This window comes from Chiloscyllium plagiosum, chromosome 22 (assembly GCF_004010195.1).
Source record: "Chiloscyllium plagiosum isolate BGI_BamShark_2017 chromosome 22, ASM401019v2, whole genome shotgun sequence".
In the NCBI taxonomy this organism is placed as follows: domain Eukaryota; kingdom Metazoa; phylum Chordata; class Chondrichthyes; order Orectolobiformes; family Hemiscylliidae; genus Chiloscyllium; species Chiloscyllium plagiosum.
This window is the reverse complement of record NC_057731.1, coordinates 52,471,250-52,481,495: the sequence shown is the minus strand read 5'-3', so window position 1 is coordinate 52,481,495 and position 10,246 is coordinate 52,471,250. Positions and strand designations below refer to the sequence as shown.

The 10,246-nt window shown below is 47.0% G+C and overlaps 1 long non-coding RNA gene across 1 annotated transcript in view; it reads left to right on the top strand.

The window, feature by feature from the left end:
* Positions 1-10,246, top strand: part of LOC122560988 — a 42,952-nt gene that overhangs the window by 9,703 nt on the left and 23,003 nt on the right. The gene's annotated exons all lie outside the window — the stretch shown is intronic.

Below are 10,246 nucleotides of genomic sequence, written 5' to 3'. Positions count from 1 at the left end.
GTGCTGAATCCGGGGGTTGGGACTGAGATAAGGTGGGGGGAGGGGAAATGAGGAAGCTGGAGAAATCTGCATTCATCCCTTGTGATTGGAGGGTTCCTCGGCGGAAGATGATGTGCCCTTCCTCCAGGTGTCGTGTGGCTAGGGTCTGGCGATGGAGGAGGCCAAGGACCTGCATTCCTTGGCGGAGTGGGAGGGGGAGTTAAAGTGTTCAGCCACGGGGCGGTTGGGTTGGTTGGTGCGGGTGTCTCAGAGGTGTTCCCTGAAACGTTCCGCAAGTAGGCGGCCTGTCTCCCCAATGTAGAGGAGGCCACACCGAGTGCAGCAGATACAGTAAATGATGTGTGTGGAGGTGCAGGTGAATTTGTGACGGACGTCCAGAACTAGAGGACATAGGTTTAGTGTGAGAGGGGAAAGATGTAAAAGAGACTGAAGGGTCAACCTTTTCATGTATGGGGAGGTGCGTGTGTGAAATAAGCTGCCAGAGGAAGTGATGGAGGCTGGTACAATTACAACATTTAAAAGGCATCTGGATGGGTATATGAATAGGAAGGATTTAGTGATATGGGTCGGGTCCTGGCAGGTGGGACTAGATTGGTTTGGGATATCTGGTCGGCATGTGCAAGTTGGACCGAAGGGTCTATTTCTATGACTCTATGACTCTATAACATCAGGAGGTTGACGTTTCGTGTGTAACCCTTCTTCAGGACTGCGGGTGGATGTATGGGGTGGTGGGGGCAGGGTGGTGAAGTGGGGATTGGTGAAGACAGGTAGAGGGTACGACCTGGTTGGTTAATGAGCAGAATGAATCCAGTTGGTGTCTCGATTAGAGTAGTGCTGGAAAAGCACAGCAGGTCAGGCAGCATCCGAGGAGCGGGAAAATCAATGTTTTGGGCAAAAGCCCTTCATCAGGAATGGCTTTTGCCTTTAAGTCTATTTTTCTGCTCCTCGGATGCTGCCTGATCTACTGTGCTTTTCCAGCACCACTCTAATCTAGACTCTGATCTCCAGCATCTGCAGTCCTCACTTTTGCCTGAATCCAGTTGGTGGCAGGAAGGGATGGAAGGGAAGGGGAGGGGTTGGGAAGGGAGTCAGGTGAAGGGAAGGAAGGTTATTTGAAATTGGGGAGCTCAATGTTGAGTCTTCTGGGCTATAGGCTACCCAGGCGGAAGGTGAGGTGTTGTTCCTCCAATGTGGTTTTTTTGTGGCAATGGAGGAGGCCAAGGGTGGTCATGTCGGGAAGGGAGTGGCAAGGGGAATTAAAATGGGCGGTGACTGGGAGGTCCGGTCGTCCCCTGCGGGCCCAGCTACGATGCTTGGCAAACCATATGGAGGCAGCATTGACCACAACAGAGATGCACTGCCTATTGAGTAGTTTTTTTTCAATGAATCATAGACTCCCTACAGTGTGGAAAGAGGTCATTCGGCCCATCGAATCAACACTGACCCTTCGCAGAGCATCCCATCCAGTGCCTCCACCCTGCATATCCCATGACTAGAAACATAGAATTACAGAATCCCTACAATGTGGAAACTGGCCTTTCGGCCCAACAAGTCCACACCGACCCTCCAAAGGGCAACCCACCCGGATCCATTCCCCTACCTTATATTTACCCTTGACTAATGCACCTAACCTACACATCCCAGAATACTATGGGCAATTTAGCATGGCCAATTCACCTGACCTGCACATCTTTCGCACTGTGGGAGGAAACCGGAGCACCCGAAGGAAACCCACACAGGCACGGGGAGAAAGTGCAACTCCACACAGACAGTCACCCAAGGTGGGAATTGAACCCGGGTCCCTGACACTATGAGGCTTACCCACCTAGCCTGCACATCCCTGGACATATCATAATGCTCATCTGGAGAACTGTATCACGACCCTAAGGGAGAAGAGTAAACCTTTTAAAAACTAATTCCAGGAATGTGGAAATCTCTGGCAAGGACAGCAATGATTGTCCCTGAAAGTGTCAGTCGTTTTCGTGAACCCTGGCAGTCTGTGTGGTACACCCAGAGTTCTGATAGGGAGGGAGTTCCAGGATTTAAACCCAGTGATGGCAAAGGGAGGGGGATACAATTCTGAGTCAGGATATTGGAGGGAGACGTGCAGGTCGTGGTGTTCAGGTCATAGGTTTGGAAGGTGCTGTCAGAGGAACCTTGGTGAGTAAGTGGAACACAGATTGAAACCTTGATTCGCTGGCAGCTGAGGGAGTGAGTGTTGAAGGGAATGGATGGGTTGGGACTACTCAAGTCCAGGCTGAGCCCACTTGAGTCCGTGCTGGGCCTCCTTGAATCCAGGCTGGGCCTACACAAGTCCAGGCTGGACCCACTTGAGTTTGGGCTAGACCTATTCGAGTAAATGCTGGGCCTACATGAGATCAGGCTGGGCCTACTGGAGTCCAGGCTGGGCCCACTTGAGCCCACACTGGGCCGAATGGAGTCTGGGCTAGGCCCACTCGAGTCCAGGCTGGGCCCACTTGAGTACAGGCTAGACCTACTCGAGTCCAGGCTAGACCTACTCGAGTCCAGGCTAGACCTACTCGAGTCCAGGCTAGGCCTACTCAAGTCCAGGCTGGGCCCACTTGAGTCCAGGCTGGGCCTACTCGGGTCTGAACTGGACCCACTCGAGTCTAGGTTGCTGGGTCCAGCAATCAAGCTCTTCACCAAGAGGTAAATAACATAAAATATAAGATGAGAAAAAAGAGTAGAGAGAAAAATAAGGAAAGGAATGAAACAAAATCAGACAGAGTGGACAAGGTCCAGTCTCAGAAGCCCAACTCCATTGCTGTCTCCGAGGTCAGTGAAGTGTCTTTTCTTTATAGTTTCAAATCCCTTCCTGTCAGAATGTAGAGCATTGATTGACATCCAGCACAGTGAATGAGGTGAAATGTGAGCATTTTTGGTGGGTAAGACAGCATCTGTTCACAGTCTTAGAGCAGGATGGATTTTCGTCCATGATACTCTCAATCAGCACAAGACCCAAACTTTGTTGAAAGGAAGCGAAAAATAACGTCTTACATTTCACAGTGCCCCTTCGTGACTTTACAGCATTCTAAAGTGCTCTACATCCAAATGGAGTCATTTGGAGTTATGTCATGCATTGGGACCTCAGGAAAATTCCAGTAGCCTGCCACTTCAACACCCCACCCTGTTCCCTGGGCAAAGACGCTGTCTCAGGATTACTGCAGTCCCCAGTGAAGCTCACCACAAGCTGGAAGAACATCATGTAATTTTCCACTTTGGGACCCAGTAACCCTCCAGACTTTATATCGAGTTCAATAACTTTAGGGCTTGAACTCCCCCATGTCCTAACCCCCTGCCCCTCACACCAGGCATTGTTATCACATTGTCTGCCATTCCACCCTACCTATTGTTAGCCACTAACAGGCTCCATTAACAGCTATTCACCCTCCTAGGCAGATCGTTATCCACTCCTTTGTCTGTCGAACTGTTCTTCTGTCTTTATCCCCACCTCTTGTTCACTCCTTACCCTCTCCTCCCACCCAACCTTCTGCATATAAACCGATATTTTCCTCACTGCCAGCAGTTCTGAGGAAGGATCCCTGGATCCGAAACGTCAACTCTGATTTCTCTTCCCAAATGCGGCCAGACCTGCTGAGCTTTTCCAGCAACTTCTGTTATTGCTGTTTACACTCACCTCCTCAAACGTGTTGAAAGATGATCCCACTTCAAATCTGAATTTCCAAGGTGGCTTTAAAGCAAAGCTTTTGTGTGAGCAGTCCCTTTGATGACATATTGTGACATCGTTAGGACATCACATACACTGACATTATTTGGCGTTTCATGGCACTGTTACAAGGGTGACTGCTTTGCATTTACCAAGTCCCAGAGACACGTGAAACTGAAACTTTTTATCCTAAATGCAGCAACAGTTAATGGGAGATTCCTTTGAGGTATTCAACACTTGCAGATAGAGCAAATGGGGAGAAGGTACTCCCAGTGATTGCATGATTGATAACTGGAGGACTTGGATTTAAAATAATTGGCAAATGTGGGGACAGTGGGTGGATGAGAAAGATTACATTATATGCTGCAGAACTTGCAATGGGTCAGGAATCACTCAACACCAGGTTACAGTCCAATATGTTTATTTGAAATCACAAGCTTTCAGAGCACTGCTCTTATGTCAGAGCACTTCTTCCCACTTCACCTGATGAAGGGGCAGTGCTCCAAAAGCTTGTGATTTCAAATAAACCTGTTGGACAATAACTGGGCATCATGTGACGTCTGACCTTGCCCACCCCAGTCCAACACCGGCTCTTCCACAATTGGAATGAGCTGCCTTAAAGGCTGGTGGTGGCAGATTCAATCGTAATTTTCAAAAGTGAGTTGGTTATACCTTTGAAAAGGAAAAACATAATTGCAGGGCTGTAAGGAAGTGGATTTGAAGCAGTGAGATTAATTGGGAAGCTCTTGTAAAGGGCCAGCATTGGAAAAAAATGGGCAGAGTGGCCTCCGGTGCTATGGTTTTATGAATACAACAAAGAGGTGAATGACCTGCTTTTATTGGTAAGTGCATTGACAGCAGGAATTGGGATGTCATATTGCAGCTGTACAGGACATTGGTTAGGCCACTTTTGGAATATTGTGTTCAATTCTGGCCTCCCTGCTATTCGAGGGATGTTGTGAAACTTGAAAGGGTTCAGAAAAGATTTACAAGGATGTTGCCAGGGTTGGAGAATTTGAGCTATATAGGGAGAGGCTGAACAGGTTGGGGCTGTTTTCCTTGGAGCGTTGGAGGCTGAGGGGTGACCTTATAGAGGTTTATAAAATCGTGAGGGGCATGGATAGGATAAATAGGCAAAATCTTTTCCCTGGGGTTGGGGAGTCCAAAACTAGAGGGCATAGGTTTAGGGTGAGAGGGGAAAGATATAAAAGAGACATAAGAGATAACTTTTTCACACAGAGGGTGGTATGGGTATGGGATGAGCTGAGGAGAAAGTGAGGTCTGCAGATGCTGGAGATCAGAGCTGAAAATGTGTTGCTGGAAAAGCGCAGCAGGTCAGGCAGCATCCAGGGAACAGGAGAATCGACGTTTCGGGCATAAGCCCTTCTTCAGGAATGAGCTGCCAGAGAAAGTGGTGGAGTCTGGTACAATTACAGCATTTAAAAGGCATCTGGATGGGTCTATGAATAGGAAGGGTTTAGAGGGCTATGGGCCAAGTGCCAGCAAATGGGATGAGATTAGGTTATGATATCTGGTCAGCATGGATGATTTGGACTGAAGGGTCTGTTTTCATGCTTATATCTATGTGACTCCATGACTCTATGACCTTGGCTAGGGTTCTGATGATTGACTGCAATGCAAGCCCTTCTTCCAATCACATCAGAGAGTAAGGTTCAGGTTGTCCATTTACTTCAGTTTCAGTAATCCAACACCCTCTCAATTATTACCAACCCCCCCACTGCTGTGTCGTGCTGGCCTATGACCAGTGCTGACAATTCGATAAGCAGACTCCACAAAACTTGGCAACCGAAGGTAAGTCTCCTGATGCCAATGGGAGACTGGTCAGAGAGAAGCCCAGCATCTGAGTTCGCCCTGAGCCACAGCCGGAGGTGGAAAATCTGCCATGACATCGCCTCTTAAAGGGCTTCCCTCGGAAGATGGAACTGCCCGCCGTGAGCGTTAGACTGCCCACTGGCTCGGCAGTGTGGTTTACTGCCAGTCAGGAAGGCATCATGTTGTCTTGTACACTGTTGGGTTCTAAAGTGAGGTTTGATCCCCAACCTCCCACCTCAGAGGTAAACCACTGAGCCAGGCTCTCAGCAATGCGACAAGAACAAGATGCAGGACATAGAACATAGAACATAGAACATTACAGCGCAGTACAGGCCCTTCGTCCCACGATGTTGCGCCGACCTGTCATACCAACCTGAAGCCCATCTCACCTACACTATTCCATGTACGTCCATCCGCTGTCCAATGACAACTTAAATGTACTGAAGGAGATGCTGAACATCCCGAATAAAATCTCTGCCAGCCGGCTAGCATCAGGTTAGAGCAAAACAGAGTTAACATTTCAGTTTGATGATCTTACATCATCAGCGTGGGCTGGGTTTCACTTCCAGTTTTACAGCATGCCAGAGATATGTGCCTAAGTAAACGATTACTCATGTATTTCCATTGAAGCCTGTTGACTTCAGTGTGCCCAAAACAAATACAAAACTGCCAAGAAAAATGACAATTTCTCGGAAACCGACAACATCTTTGATGCTCGTGTCATTGATTACCCTAAAAGGCAGAAGCTGGAAAGTGTTTTAAGAACAGATTACATTATTCCTAGCAAAGGATACCATGCCTGAAATTCTATAGATTACTGACCACAACTCCCATGGTCTTTTTCATGTAGCTATAACATGGTGGAAAGCAAATTAAATAGGCTGCAGTCAATGTAGTAATTCCTTCTTTCCTACTGTGTTCAGTGCTTTTTGTAGAATACTTTTCATTTAGTATTATTTTCAACTTACACTCTCATTGCTGGGATATATATCGATTTGACAACAAGTTTGCAGTTTAAGCATCAATGGAATTGAGTGAAAATAGGTGATAGAGAGGGAGGAACTGTTCCTGCTCATAAAAGGATTGAAAACAGAAGGGCAGAGATTGAAAGTGATTTGTAAAAGAAGTAACTGTGATATGAGAAAAAATATTTTCACTTCACACGTGAAAGTGAGGCAATAGCCTCGTGGCATTATCACTGGACTGTTAATCCAGAGATCCTGTCCTGGGGACCCAGACTCAAATCCTGCCATGGCAGATGGTGGATTTAAAGTTCAATTAAAATTCTGGAATTAAGAGTCTGATAATTATGAATCCATTGTATATTGTTGGAAAAACCCATCTGGGTCACTAATGTCCTTGAGGGAAGGAAACTGCCATCCTTACCTGGTCTGGCCCACAGTAATGTGGTTGACTCTTACCTACCCCCTGGGCAATTAGGGATGGGCAATAAATGCTGGCCCAGCCAGCAACAGTGGAAGCCACTCACTGGAAGAGTGGGAGAGGTGGGTCTTATCATAACATTGAAAAGGGAGGATGGATTGTTATTTGTTAAGGAACAAATGTGCAAGGTCCCAAGGAGAAAACTGGAGAATGGCACTAGGTGAGTTACCCAAGCAGAGACCTGGTGTCGATCATTTATGTATCACCAGGAAATGCGAGGGTTCCCAAACTGACCCTTAGAAAACTCCATGATAAACCTTTGTTCAGCCTGAAAAGTACCCAATTACCGTTATATCACTTTCCAGTCAATCAGCCAGTCTTTCATCAACATTGCCCCTGTTCCTTTTATTCCATGGTCTACCATTGTTCTCAGAAGGCTGCAACACCGAATCAAAACCCATTTGGAAGTCCATATACGTTGCATCAACAGCATCACTCTCATCAATGAGGAGAAAGTGAGGTCTGCAGATGCTGGAGATCAGAGATGGAAATGTGTTGCTGGAAAAGCGCAGCAGGTCAGGCAGCATCCAGGGAACAGGAGAACCGACATTTCGGGCATAAGCCCTTCTTCAGGAAAGAAGAAGGGCTAATGCCCGAAACATCGATTCTCCTGTCCCCTAGATGCTGCCTGACCTGCTGCGCTTTTCCAGCAACACATTTCCATCTCACTCTCATCAATGACCTACTTTGTTCATTTGACATGATTTTCCCTGAATATATCCATACCATTTTTCTTGGAGAGGACTAAAAGGTAATTTTGAACAAAGTTTTTAAAAATCCCATGAGTGGTCTGGAGAAATCTCTGAAAGGAGCTGGGGAGAAATCTGTTCCAGCTCATGAAAGAGTCAATAACAAGATGGCACAGATTTAAAGTAATTTGCAAAAGAAATGAATATGATGTGAAAACAAATATACTCACACAAGTGGTCTGGGTCTGGAATATATTGCCTAGAAATGTAGCTTAATTGAAGCATCATAACTCAATAACTTAGGAACAGGAGGATGCCATTCAGCCCCTCCAGCCTGTTCCTGCCATTCAATGAGATCATGGCTGATCTGTGGCCTAACTCCATCGACCTGCCTTTGGCCCACATCTTTTAATGCTTTTCCTTAAATGAAAATTATCTACCTCAGATTTAAAATTACCAACTGATCTGTCATCCACTGCTGTTTGTGGAAGACAGTTCCAAACCTTTCCCACCCTTTGTGGGTAGCAGTGCTTCCTAACATCTCTCCTGAATGTTCTGGACCCCATTTTCAGGTGATGTCCCTGGTTCTAGAATCCCCCCAAAAAAGAGTGATTGAAATGTCAGTCTCACAGTTACTATCGAACCTGCTCAGTCATCCAATCAGATTGGGTACACCAGTTCAACAGTTCATTGGCTGTAGAGTGCAGTGGGATGTCCTGACGTTGTATTCGGCGCTATGGAAATGCAGCTCTTTCTTTCTCAAAAACTCCTATGGCATGTTGCTGCCCATTGTGACTTGGTTGAGTCATTGATGGCACTGTGTGTCTGTCCTAGAGGGTCAATGGCTTGCTGTCCCACAGTCTGAAGTGCTGGGTGAAGGGAAACGTGAAAATATTATGAAGTTGGAACCTGACGGTAACTTGCCAGGAAGCTGCCAGCTCTGGATTTAATTGGGATAGAATCGGGGAGGGGGCAAGTCACTAACTTGCTGCCATTTGCATTTCGTAATGAGACCCCATTCCCCAGGTATTTTACACCCTCCATTTCAGGGTTCACCCTGACCAGTCATGTTGCACCGAGCTTAGGAAGCGCAGCATTTAAAGGGAGACAAGGGTTTTAGAGTGGGTGTCTTTCCAGCCCTGGCCTGTCCTGCCCTCTGACCCAGCCTTTCCAGGTGAAGCTTTATTCATTCAAGGGATGAGGACATCGCTGGTTGGGCCAGCATTTATTACCCATCCCTAATTGCCCAAACGGTGGTTAAGAGTCAACCACATTGCTGTGGGTCTGGAGTCACGTGTAGACCAGATCAGGTCAAGATGGCAGTTTCCTTCCCTAAAGGGCCTTAGTGAACCAGATGGGCATTTTGTGACAAACAACAATGGAGTTGTGGTCATTATTTAGGGTGGCACGGTGGCTCAGTGATTATCACTGCTGCCTCACAGCGCCAGGTACTTGGGTTTGATCCCACACTCGGGCGACTGACTGTGTGGAGTTTGCACATTCTCCCCTTGTCTGCGTGGGTTTTCTCCGGGTATCCCGGTTTCCTCCCACAATCCAATTGATTTGCAGGTTAGGGTGGATTGGCCATGCTAATTTGCCCATAGTGTTCTGGGATGTGTAGGCTAGGTGCATTAGTCAGGGGTAAATGTAGAGTAATAGGGTAGAGGAATGTGTCGAGGAGAAAGTGAGAACAGCAGATGCTGGAGATCAGAGTTGAGAGTGTGGTGCTGAAAAAGGTCAGGCAGCATCCGAGGAGCAGGAGAATTGATGTTTCAGACATAAGCCCTTCATCAGAAATGGATCTGGGTGGTTTTCTCTTCAGAGGGTCGGTGTTGACTTGTTGGGCCAAATGATCTGTTTCCACACTGTAAGGATTCTATGATACTCTTAATTCCTATTAAATTCCTTGTTGAATTCAAATTGCACTATCATAGAGTCATAGAGTCATAGAGATGTACAGCACAGAAACAGACCCTTCGGTCCAACCCGTCCATGCCGACCAGATATCGCAACCCAATCTAGTCCCACCTGCCAGCACCCGGCCCATATCCCTCCAAACCCTTCCTATTCATATACCCATCCAGATGCCTTTTAAATGTTGCAATTGTACCAGCCTCCACCACATCCTCTGTCAGCTCATTCCATAACTGTACCACCCTCTGTGTGAAAGAGTTGCCCCGTAGGTCTCTTTTATATCTTTCCTCTCTCACTCTAAACCTATGCCCTCTAGTTCTAGACTCCCCAACCCCAGGGAACAGACTTTGCCTATTTACCCCATCCATGCCCCTCATAATTTTGTAAACATCTATAAGATCACCCCTCAGCCTCTGACGCTCCAGGGAAAACAGCCCCAGCCTGTTCGCCCTCTCCCTGTAGCTTAGATCCTCCAACCCTGGCAACATCCTTATAAATCTTTTCTGAACCCTTTCAAGTTTCACAACATCTTTGCGATAGGAAGAAGACCAGAATTGCACACAATATTCCAACAGTGGCCTAACCAATGTCCTGTACAGCTGCAACATGACCTCCCAACCCCTGTACTCAATACACTGACCAATAAAGGAAAGCATACCAAACACCTTCTTCACTATCC